Below are 12,129 nucleotides of genomic sequence, written 5' to 3'. Positions count from 1 at the left end.
TAGTGTGGTCTTGTTTGTGAACATTTGGTAAATGCCAAAAGTGGGATTGCTCTATGTGGAGTCTTTTGAGGAACCTTCATACTACTTTCCAAAGTGGTTGAACAAGGTTACACTCCCACCAACAATATAGTAGGGTTCCCTTCCGTCCACATCCTCTCCAGCATCTGTTGTTATTAGAGTTCTTGATTATAGCCATTCTAACTGGGGTGAGGTGGAATCTCAATGTTGTTTTGATTTGCATTTCTTTTATGGCTAGAGAGGTTGAGCAATTCTTTATATGTCTAGTGGCCATTCTTATTTCCTCTTCAGAGAAGTTTCTCTTTAAGTCTTTAGCCCACTTATTCATTGGTCAGTTGTTTCTTTGAGGATTTGTTGTTGGGGGATTTAATTTTTGGAGTTCAAGGTACATTTTAATATCTAAAATGTATCTCATATGGAGACCCTTGTCCGTTGTATGGCTAGTGAAGATCTTCTCCCAATCTGTGGGCTTTCTATTGATCTTGCTAGCTATGTCCTTTGCCATGCAGAAGCTCTGCAGCTTCATGCAATCCCATTTGTCCAACCTTTCTTTGATTTGTTGTGTTTCTGGGTCTCTATTGAGAAAATTTTGGCCTGTGCTAAGGAGACCTAGGGTTTCTCCTAATCTTCCTGTAATGTTTTCAGGGTGTCTGCTTTGACTCCAAGGTCTTTGATCCATTTGGAGTTAATTCTGGTGCAGGGTGATATATAAGGATCTAGCTTTAGTTTTCTACAGGTGATTAACCAATTTTGCCAGCACCATTTACTGAAGAGGCTGTCTTTCTTCCATTCTTTTTTTTTTAGCTCCCTTATCGAAGATTATGTGGCTATAGGTCTGTGGGTTCATTTCTGGGGTTTTCAATTCTATTCCATTGGTCCTGAGGTCTGTTCTTGTGCCAGTACCAAACTGTTTTGATTACTATGGCTTTGTAGTAGACATTGAAATTTGATATTGATAGTCCTCCATCACTGTTTCTGTTAAGGATCATTTTTGCTATTTGGGGTTTTATATGGTTCCATATGAATTTTTGGATTGCCTCTTCTATTTCCTTGAAGAATGAGGTTGGAATAGTCATAGATATCGCATTGAATTTGTAGATAGCCTTGGGAAGTATTGTCATTTTCAGGAGCATAGGAGGTTTTTCCACTTTCTAAGTTCTGTTTTGATTTCCTTTTTCAGGTTTTTAAAGTTTTCATCATAGAGGTCTTTCACTTCTTTGGTTAATTCCTAGATATTTTATTTTTTTGTGGGACTAGTATGAATGGAATTGCTTTCCTGATTTCAGCCATGCTCTTCTCATTGCTGGCATACAGAAAAGCCATTTATTTATTTTATTTTTATTTTTTGGTCGGTAGTGGGGTTTGAACTCTGGGCTTGGGCGCTGTCCCTCGCTCAAGGCGAGCACTCTACCGCTTGAGCCACAGTGGCACTTCCGGTTTTCTAGTGTTTTTTTATTGGAGATAAGTCTCACAGACTTTCCTGCCCTGGCTGGCTTTGAACCACGTTCCTCAGATCTCAGCCTCCTGAGTAGCTAGGATTACAGGCGTGAGCCACTGGCGCCCGGCTAAGCCATTTATTTTTGAGGGTTAATTTTATACCCTGCTACTTTGCTAAAGTTTTGAATCAGCTTGAGTAATTTGGGAGTGGAGTCCATGGAATTCTTTAAATACAATATCATGTCATCTGCAAAGAGGGAGAGTTTTACTTCATCTTTCCCTATTTGGATCCCCTTTATGTTTGCATCTTGTCTTACTGCTGTAGCTAGGCATTCTAACACTAAATTGAAGAGAAGTGGAGAGAGTCGACACCCTTGTCTCATTCCTGAGTTTAGAGGAAATGGCTTTAGTTTTTCACCATTAAGTATAATTTTGGCTGTAGGTTTGTAATATACAGCCTTTATTGTATTGAGGAATGTTCCATGGATTCCTAATTTTTCCAGAGCCTATATCATAAAGGGCTGTTGGATTTTGTCAAATGCTTTTTCTGCAACTATTGAGATAACCATATGGTTCATATCCTTGCTCTTGTTGATGTGATGAACTATATTAATTGATTTGCATGTGTTGAACCAGCTTTGCATCCCTGAAATGAATCCTGTTTGATCCTGGTATGTGATTTTTTGGATTAATTGTTGAAGTCGATTGGCCAAAATTTTGTTGAGAAGTTTTGCATCAATGTTCATCAAAGAAATAAGTCTATAGTTCTCTTTCTTTGATGAGTCCCTGCGTAGTTTTGAGGTGAGGGTTATGATGGCTTCATAGAAAGAGTTTGGTAATGAACTTTCTCTTTCAATTTCATTGAAAAGTTAGTTGGAGGAGTATTGGTGTGTGTACTGCTTCAAGGACCTTGTAGGATTTCACTGTAAATCCATCCAGTCCTGGACTTTTCCTAGATGGGAGGTCTCTTATTGCTGTTTCTATTTCAATGCTTGATATGGGCCTGTTAAGTTGGTTTAACTCATCTTGGTTTAGTTTCAGCATGTTGATATTTGCTAGGAAATTGTCTGTGTCCTCCAGGTTCTCAAACTTATTAGCATAAAGGTTTGAGAACTATTCCCTTATAATGTTCTGAATCTTGGTTGTTTCTGTGGTGATGAGAATGGTCTCATCTCTGAGTTTATTTGGGTGTGTTCTCTTTTTTTCTGATAAGATTTGCTAAGTGTCTGTTAATTTTGTTAATTTTTTTGAAGCACCAACTCTTCGTTTTGTTGATTCTATTTTTTTGGATTCTAATTTGTTTAATTTTGATTTAATTTTAATTATTTGTTTCTGTCTAGTGGATTGGGATTTATCTTGCTGCTCTTTTTCAAGGAAGTTCAGATGTCTTATTCTTTGATGGAAATTTTCTGACATGTCTATGAGTCCTTGATTAATGATTAGGGGTTTATAGAGAAATTGCACAAAGTATCAAGATTTGTGGGAATCTATAAAATTGGCAGACTATGTTTCCATATTCTTTCTAGTAGAATGTGGAGGATATTTTTATTTTATTCTGAAGGATTTGGAGGAAGTGGATACATGATTTAAAAAAAAAACCCACAACAAAGTGACATACAAGATATTTATTGTCTTGTAAACTGTATATGTATATATTTTTTTAAAAATCTAGATAAATTGTTAGAATAGTTCTAAAAGATTTTGAATAATTCTGTCTATGACAAATGTGTATGTGTGTGTGTGTGTGTGTGTGTGTGTGTGTGTGTGTGTGTGTATTTGTTTCCCAGGCCATAAGTTTGAAAGGTAATTCCTAGGTTACTGGCATGTTAAGATAAAAATGGGCAAGGCCAGGGCACCAAAGGTCAATCAGAGTTCCTGGTACCTTCCCCAGCTAGTAAAAATGTTTTGAATTAACCACTCTGCTCATTTATAGAAGGTCAGAGTTTGGTGGATGGCAGAAGTAGTTTGAGAATTTCCCACACTAAATGGACACATAGGTTATACCTCTAGTGCTACCAGCCAACTTGAGGGATCCTCAGGCTCAGCTGATAAGAGGAGTTTGAGGACAGCTTGTACACAAACACGGGGAGTCACCAGAGAAAAGAAAGTCCACAGACTTTTTTATGTAATAGTTTCAATAAGTTGCCAATCCACAAAGTTGACTGCAAGACAAATCTCTGGGATCCTCCCTCAGCAAGTTAAAAAACATTGACTAGTACAGTTTTGTTAGATTGGTTTGAATCTAGCTGTACTTTGTTCATCATGTGTGTTCTTTCGGACTGCTCACAATATTCTATTATTTTCTATATCTTCATACATTCCTTCCTTTGGGAGGATAATTCCAGTACATGTCCCAGATGGTGCTGGAATTGCCCCATCAATCAGTAGAGGCCACAAGAATTACATGAACAGCAGTACTCAGAGGAAGTGGACTGGCTCGTTCCATGGCCCACATAACTCTAACAGGCAAGTGGAATCTGATGGAGTGAGAGAAAAAGAACAAAGGTGCTTTACATATGTCTGAAAAACTGCAGAGTCCAAAGCCAGATCTAGTGGCTGAAAAAGCAAAACATAATTGGCCTAATTTTTTCACCTACCAGATTCCTTTGGTCCAGCAAGTGTTTATTGATCTCTACACGTGAGACTTTGGAGAACAAAGTTCAAATTACCTGTATTGATAATCATGTGATAGCTTCCTTCAGAAGAGAAATTTAGATCCTGTTCCTTCAGCTGTATAGGAGAGAGAATGCCCTCTGGGCTAAGAATCAGGAAACAGGCAGTAGAAGCCTGATTATGTCACACTGACTCACTTGGTGCCTAAAGCAACTCATTAATTCTTTGCTTGTTTTCCCATTGGCAAAGGGGGAGGCTCAATGCTGCTCCCTCCCATCATCCATCTATAGGCTGTGTTTAGAAAAGAAAGAATGATAAGGCTGGGAAAGTGGCTTAGTGGTAGAGTGTTTGCTTTGCATGCATGAGGTCCTGGGTTCAATTTCTCAGCACCACATAAGCAGAAAAAAAAGCCAGAAGTGTTGCTGTGGTTCAAGTGGTAGAATGCTAACCTTGAACTGAAGAGCTGAGGGACTGCGTCCAGGCCCAGAGTTCAAGCCCCATGACTAACCAAAGGAAAAAAGAAAGAAAAGAATGATAATTCACCATGGATATTTATACACTCAAAATGGAATCAGCCAAAAGGTCCATGGATACTCAAATGGATGAGTAAATTACGTTTTTACTAATACAGTGGTATTTTACATAGAAATAATAAAGAACAAACTACAGCTATGTATAACAGTATGGGGTATACTTAGAAGCTACTCAAAGGTGGGTGATTCAAGCCATTTGGGGAGGTAATCAAGGCATTTTCTAACCAAACTTTCCTAAGGCTATGGCATATGCAGTTCTCTGAAGCAGAGCCCTCCTAGCTCACCTTGAGCATTCAGTTAATCGCCTCTCTCACCTCTAGGTTTTTTAGCACTGGGTACAGAACTCCCTCCACCCAGCAAGAGGCACCAGGATGGCTGTAAGAAGTTACTTAGACTCAGCTTCCTTTGCTCATTTCCTTCCTTCCTTCCTTCCTTGCTTTCTTTTTTTAAAAAGTAATTCTGGAGATCTAACTCAATTGTCATATACTGCATCTTAGGCAAATGCTCTACTACTGAGGTGTACCTGGAGCACAAGGCTTTATCATTTTACATATAGTCACAAACACATAAACATGTTAAAGCTCAATACACAGTGACACATTCCAAACATGAGTACTTGTTATTGGCTATAAAAATATACACATTAAATGAACTATGCAACTTGTGGCAAGGAGAGGAGGGAGAAACTTGTGGAAAGTAACGAAGGGGTGACATTGTCCAAAAAGAAATGTACTGACTTATGAAGTGGTAATACTTATGAAGTGTACAATACATTCATAATAAAAATAAAATTATATATGAAAATGCACACATTTCATGTGTGAAGCAACATGGTACAATGTAAAGAACTAGAACTGGGGCTTGGCGGTGTGGTACATGTCTGTATGTACTTAAGAGGCCAATGAAATGGGGCTTGGAATGTGGCTTAATGGTAGAGTGTTTACCTAGCATGCATGAAGCTGTGAGTTCAATTCCTCAGTACCATATGAAACAGAAAAGGTCAGATGTGGTGCTGTGGTTCAAGTAATCTAGCCTTGAGCAAAAGAAGCTCAGGGATAGTGCCCAGGCCCTCAGTTCAAGCCCCAGGACTGGCAAAAAAATAAAAGAGGCCAATACAAGAGGGTCTCCAGATAAAGATCAGCCTGAGCTACATGGCAAGTTCTAAGTTATCCTTGGTTAAGATACTGCGCACCTCTCAAAAAAAAAGCCCACAACCTGGAGTCAGACAAACTAGATGTAAGCACTATTTTCCATTGCATTTAAATGGTCTAACCCTATGTAGCAACTGGGAATGAGTAGGCACCTGATAAACACTAAGTTTTCCTTCCTTCTAATTACTAACTTCCTTTCTTTCCTTCCCCCAGCCCCAGGAGCAATTTGTCATGGCTATTCTTGTTGTTTACTTTGGTTTTATAGAATACTTGAAGAGCAGAGGAAAGAAGAACCCATAACTTGAGTTTAGTACCACGAGGTTATTTCATGGTTAAGTAGAAAGGATTCAGGCATCAGAAAAGCACAAGTTCCTGTTAGGTTTTTAAAAAGAGGTAGCCGAGTAAGAACAGCACCAGCACGCACGTGGTATTCAGGTAAGGGGTAGGTTTATTCAGTAGACCTGCTGGGACCAGGCAAGGTTGGCACTCCACGTGGCTGGGAAAGGCCTGGGAATGAGAGAGAGAGCTGGGAAAGAGAGGAAAGAGCTAGAAAAGAGCAGATAGAGGGGTAAGAACAGTACCACTCACGTGGTATTCAGGTAAGGGGTAGGTTTATTCATAGACCTGCTGGGACCAGGCAAGGTTGGCAGTCCACGTGGCTGGGAAAGAGAGAGGAAAGAGCTAGAGCAGAGAGAGAGCTAGAAAAGAAGAGCAAGAGCTAGAAAGGAACAGAGAGAGAAAGAGAGAGTCTGGGCCTGGGCTAGGCCTTATCTAGGGTATGGGCGGGGAAAGGTGTGGCCACATCAAATTCAGATGTGACCTCAGCGGATGCAGATGTGACCTCTTCCAGGTGTGCCAGTTGCTTAGGTAACGCAGGTACTGGGTGGAGACTTTGCTGCAAGGAGGGTGGAGTCTGCTAGCCATCCAGGAGCTGACCTTACAGTTCCAGATCTGGATTCATCTTTTTTTTTTTTTTTTTTGATCCGGTTGTGGGGCCTGAACTCTGGGCCTGGGCGCTGTCCTTCAACTCTTCAGCTCAAGGCTAGCGCTCTACCACTTGAGCCACAGTGCCACTTCCAGCTTTTATTCTTTTTTGCTTATGTGGTGCTGAGGAATCGAACCCAGGGCCTCACGCATGCAAGGCAAGCACTCTACCACTGAGCCACCTTCCCAGCCCCTGGATTCATCTTTTACTCATTACATTGAGCAAGTCACCTAACTTCCAGGATCTAAGTTTCCTTATCTCTTGAATTTGATTAATTTCTGCTGTGGGACCTCCAGTAGTTTGCTATGAAGATCAATGGAAATGAAGGATATGAAATCCTAGCGTAAATGTTCACTTGGGCAAGGAGAAAAGCCTGAATGATAGGAGGAAATGAAAGAGAAAACAGAGAAATGATAGAGAAAAGGTGAGCAAGAGTTCTGGGGAAAAAATAAAAAGGAAAGTTCAAAATGTACTCATTACCTTACTTATATAACTGTAACCCATCTGTACACTATTTTTACAATAAAAAAAAAGATAAGAAAAAGATTGACCAGGAAGGGCTGGGAAGGTGGCCCAGTGGTAGAGTGCTTGCCTTGCATGCATGAGTCCTTGGGTTCGATTCCTCAGCACTACATAAGGAGAAAAAGCCGGAAGTGGAGCTATGGCTCCAGTGGTAGAGTGCTAGAGTTTCTGGACCTTTAAGAATTAAGCATAATTTAGTTAATATACACTAAGGCCTTGCTGTAACATGAAGAGACGGTCTGGCACCATAAGTCAAGCCTTCTCCACCTTACATTACCTTTAGGTCACCTCAAGATCACCAAGGCCTCGTCAGCATTATTGCTTTTCTGAGAATTTACAAAATGTGGTTTTTTTTTCATGTAATAATGTTCTTCTTGCACCCTCCCTTTTAAAGTTCCCAGGGACAAAGATTACTCAGCCTAGTGGGAGTACTGAGCTGCCCTGAAATACTGAACTGCCCTCCAGCTGACCTTCAATCTCTCACTAGCCTTCCTAACAGAACCCCCAGTGAGATAAACATTTTTTTTCTTCCTCAGCTTTATTAGGTCTTAGGTCTTTCTTTTAACAACAACAACAACAAAAAAACCCTCTCAGTAGTTGTACAAAGTTTCAGTTTTTTGTTGATCTTTCTTCACCTTGTGGTAGGAAATACGCTGAAGTTAAAGACCTTCATTCAAATCTAACCTCTTGCTTATAACAGGTATAACAAAGCTTTCAAGAGATTGTTTCCAACCACCTGTGCCTCAGTTCCTTCATCCCAAAATGGAACTATTCATTTCACAGGATAATTTACAATATCAAACACAAAATAGTGGATATTTTAGTCACAACAAAGGGCTTGTTTGGCATATAATGTATTCAGTAATGAGAAACTGAATACATTATAGACTCACATCTATAAAACTTTTACAAATCATCATTTTATAATATATAGAAAACAGGAGGGAAGGAGTTTGGTAAAAATCATGCCAGAATCTGCACCCTGTTTAAGAAAAGTCCTTATCTTCAGATTTTCTGCTTACTCAGCTTTCACTTACTTGTTTACTCTGTGCTAACTTGATCTCAAACTAAGAATCCAAATCTGGCTACTTTTAAGGGTCAGAGTTCCCCATGTATGTAGTATTCTGGGAAAAAGCCTCTGTAACATGGGAGCAACGAACTAAACTCAGGATCATCCTGGAAACCAGTGTGAAACCATGTAACCAGTGTGATCCTGGCTAATTTGGCCACAGGAACAAAAGTTGCACAGACCAGACTTCCTGCAACTTCTCAGCCATGGCCACCAAGTCTGATCCTCCTAGAGCTCTCCTGCACCCAGCTGAGTAAGGGTTTTGCTTAGAAAGCCAGGTGATGCGGTTTGGAAAGAGAAAAGAAAGCTTACTTTTGCCAGAGAAAACCTTTCTTTCCATATTCATGTCAGTGGCCCACTGTGCTGAACTGCAGACCCCGGCCTGCGCCTGCCTGCCCTGTGTACTCAGTATCCTGGGTTACCGGGACTTCTTCATGAATTAAGTCTGGGATTCCTGTGTGGCAAGTTTATTGGGATGACCAAGTGGACAAGGTGACTATGCTGGGTTCCTTCTTTCCTGAAACCCAAACTACTGCAACATCAGTCCTGTTTCTGGCTGGGTTTGGCACAAAACCTGGGATGGTTCTTTGACCATATCCGGGTGTGTTCCAAATCCCGGTTTGGATCTCCAGAGGAATTACAAGGGGGGTGGGCTGCATTTCTGTTCTGCTGCTTGAGCCTTTGCTAAGCAGGCTTGAGAATGCAAGGTCCCTCGGTGGCCAGCCAAAGCCTGCAAGCAATTCAAACAGTTCCATTGAAGAAATTCACAGGGTGGGCACCTTAGCTCAGTGGTAGAAATTATCTCTTAAAGGGCCCTAGAAATGTAGAGTGAGACTGGAGTCTGAACTTTTATAAGTCAAAGGCCATCCTGTTCCTAGTGGAAAGAAAAGGTAGTGAAAAGTCTCAGGCTTGGTTGAGGTGACTACATCCCAACTCTCCTAGCTCTCTTTACCAATAATCTATGAAGCTGTGGCCAGACCCTTTACTCTGGGCCTCTTTCTATTTATGCATGACATCCTTGAACTGGATATGGACCCTCCCATCTCTGTAAAATTGCATACCTAGGATTTCATGAAGAAGGCATGGTCCGAATATGAGGAGTGGAAGAGGAAGGCTTCTAAGATGCAGAGTAGAAAGAACAAATGGGTGAAGAGTAATTCCTGGAGATAAGGAATCACATCCACCCATCAGACCCAGGTATAGGAAGAGGACAGGGATGGTGTTTCTGTCACCTAACATCCTTACTTTGCTACAAGGAGATCTTTACTGGGTGAAGAACTGTTTGCTTCTCGTGCAGGCTGGACACTTTTTCCTCTCCTGCATATAAACTGCCTGGAGCACTGCCCAAGAAAGAGGACAGTTGGAAGAGTGAAAGTCCCATGAAAGAGATGGGACAAAGTCTGGGTCATAAATCACTATAGAGTTCAGAGTGTTCAGACACAAAGGAGCTGCCACATAGACTGCAGCTCAGGTCAAGCAGAGCATGGTCAAGGGAAGGTGGATTTGACTCATGAAACAAAAAGAAACAGGTCATTACAAACATTCTTGAATCAACACAGTGAAGACTGAAAGAGGCCAACTAGGTTAAATTTCCTGGCTTCTATTATTTATTTACCAAATTCAATGAGAGGACACATGGTGCCCACTTCTCCTGAATGCCATGGACACATTTCTGGCGACTTCTCTTTGAAGTGGACATCTATAGACCAGAGGTTGGCAAGCTTTTCTAGTAATGAGTCAGTAAATATTTTGTTTGCAGATAATACTTTTTTTTTCTTTTTGCTTATGTGGTGCTGAGGAATCGAACCCAGGGCCTCAGGCATGCAAGGCAAGCGCTCTACCACTGAGCCACCTTCCCAGCCCGTGATAATACAGTTTCTGTATGTTGTAACCACTCCAGTCTGCAGTTGGATCTCATAAAGTACACGTATGTTTCAATAAAATTATTTCAATTATTTCAATAAAATTATTTCAACAAGTGGGGAGGGAGGAGTTGCGGAGGTGGGGAGGGAAGGAATGGTAGGAGAAAACAAAGGAGGAGGTAACAATGCTCAATAAGAAATCTACTCATTACTCATGTAACCCTTCTGTACACTATTTTTTTAAATTTAATTTAATTTTATTTGAGAACATACTGTACAGAGGGGTTACAATTACATGGGCAGGATAATGCGTACATTTCTTATCAAGCATTGCAGCCTCCTCCCTTGTTTACCCGTCACATCCCTTCCCAGCCTCCCCCCCAATCCTCCCTCCCCCCCCCACCAACGTTGTAAAGCTCGTTTTCGACATGACAACTTTCTGTACACTATTTTTGCTATAAAAAAAAGGTTGTAAAAATAAAAAGATAAAAGCAAACACCAGCAAGATTCTATCCATGAGCTGGCTATAGTTTAACTTTTCTCTATAGACATTGTTAGGAAAATGGTGGAGAACGGAAAAGGAATAAGCTGGACTTAATCATCAACATGCGAGGACTGTTTATTGAGAAACTGTGAGCACAGACCTTCCCGCAGGTTTGGAGGTTGTGCCAGGGAGCTGGGACAGGATCTGGGTTTTTATAGGAGGTCTGAGCAAGGAGGTAGAGGTTGATGAAAAAGCCCCTAGGTCAAGGAAGGTGGAGGCCTTTCAGTTGGGCCCATAATGGGATGTTTACAGCTGGGCTTAGGTGGAGTTCACACATACCTGGGATTTTGCCTGGAGTCTGTATAGGCCTGGGACAGCAAGTTCACACATACCTGGGATTTTGCCTGGCAACTATATGGGCCTGGGACAAAAGGATGGGGGTCAATCCTTCAGATATATTTGAAATAAGGCACTGTCAGAAGCAAAGAATCTGAAATCAGACATCCTTGATTAAAATTCCGATTCTGGAGATAAATAACTTAATCTTTTTAAACTTTGGTATTTAATGCTGTAAGATGGGGATAATATACTACTGTTCAGAGGTCTGTTCAATGAGGACTGACTGAAATAAAATTTTACACATGAAACATTTACTGGCGCATTGACTGGTACATATCAATGTACAAAACTGATGGTTATTTTAATTTTCAATAAATAAATCTAAATGATTATTTCCTCACTAATATAAGCTGTATTAAATCATGGCAAAATGTTTTAAGAATGTTTTACATCATAGTATGCTATCACCTTCAGCGATCCTGAACAAATAACTTTGCCTCTCTGATAATCACTTCCTTTTCTGTAGAATAGAAAGGGAATCTACATTTGTTTTTCCCCAAATTAACTTCGGCAGCAGAACCCATTCTCCCATCAGTATCTTAGCACTCACTAATAATGGATGATGAAAGTGAAGCTGTTCTAGGCAACTGTGGGGCAGGGAGAAGAAACAGACATGGCTGAGAGGACCCAGCGACCTTCCCAGATGGTGTGCCTTCCCTTCACATGTACTCATCACAAACACTGCAGAGCCTGTGCACCCCGTATTTGTCAGGACCTTCAGATGAGCTTGTGCTGAGCAGTTCGTGAAAACAAAGGGAAAGGTGCTGGAAATGTGGCTTAGTGGTAGAGTGCTCGCCTACCATGCGTGAAGCCCTGTGTTCGATTCCTCAGTAACAGATACACAGGAAAAAAAGCTAGAAGTAGAGCTGTGGCTCAAATGGTAGAGTACTACTCTTGAGCAAAAAGAAGCTCAGAGACAGTGCCCAAGCACTGAGTTCAAGCCCCAGGATTGGCAAAAAGAAAAAAGAAAAGAAAACAAAGGGAAAGGTGTAGAGAAGGGGTCTCCAAGAGGCTTAACCTCTGAATCCAGAGGTGTTACAGACCAGACCACAACTC

This window comes from Dipodomys spectabilis, unplaced genomic scaffold (genome assembly GCF_019054845.1).
Source record: "Dipodomys spectabilis isolate Male_0828 unplaced genomic scaffold, ASM1905484v1 ptg000370l, whole genome shotgun sequence".
In the NCBI taxonomy this organism is placed as follows: Eukaryota; Metazoa; Chordata; class Mammalia; order Rodentia; family Heteromyidae; genus Dipodomys; species Dipodomys spectabilis.
The sequence above is the reverse complement of the archived record's forward strand: the minus strand, read 5'-3'. Positions refer to the sequence as shown.